Genomic DNA, 705 nt, shown 5'->3' on the forward strand with positions numbered 1-705 from the left:
TGTAGGTAAAGTCTTAAGCCTCTTTCCTATAAATGCTAATTTCCTAACAAAAATAATTTACATCTCTGACACCTACAACTGTTTATCCCTGGATAGTTAGATCACCATAGAGAAAACTGTTTTTCTACCAATGAGATGAATAAACACCAACTGTAATTTTTGTGTACCTTTCCCCCTTCTTTACACCTGCTGAATCCTTTATTCAGGGAATCTAGTTCTCTTGAAGTCTAGATTTTCTTGCAAACAATGTAAAATTTCTTCTTCTTTTTTGGCCCGGGGCCGGGTTTGAACCTGCCACCTCCAGTATATGGGGCCAGTGTCCTACTCCTTTGAGTCACAGGCATTGCCCAAATTTATTTTCTTATCGTTCAACTTTTTCTCATTCAAGAAAACTTTTTTTTTTCCTTAGAGACAGAGTCTCACTCTATTGCCCTGGGTAGAGTGCCGTGGTGTCACACCTCACAGCAACCTCCAACTCCTGGGCTTAGGCGATTCTCTTGCCTCAGCCTTCCAAGTAGCTGGGACTACAGGCTCCCACCACAATGCCTAGCTATTTTTTTGAACTTTTTTGAGTTCTTTGACATCAAAGAAGGCTTTTTTATGTGTGACACCTGTCAACAATCTGTGTAATATAATTTGTGAAACATTGTTATCAAATACAAGTGAGTCTACAAAATAATTATTTTTCCTTTTTTTTTTTTTTTT

At 38.0% G+C, this 705-nt stretch overlaps 1 protein-coding gene across 4 annotated transcripts in view; it reads right to left on the reverse strand.

The window, feature by feature from the left end:
- The window catches only part of FASTKD1 (FAST kinase domains 1), a 61,994-nt gene that overhangs the window by 45,842 nt on the left and 15,447 nt on the right, over positions 1–705 (reverse strand). The window lies entirely within an intron of this gene.

The sequence above is a fragment of the Otolemur garnettii genome, unplaced genomic scaffold, assembly GCF_000181295.1.
Source record: "Otolemur garnettii isolate 467f Iridium unplaced genomic scaffold, OtoGar3 scaffold00187, whole genome shotgun sequence".
NCBI lineage: Eukaryota > Metazoa > Chordata > Mammalia > Primates > Galagidae > Otolemur > Otolemur garnettii.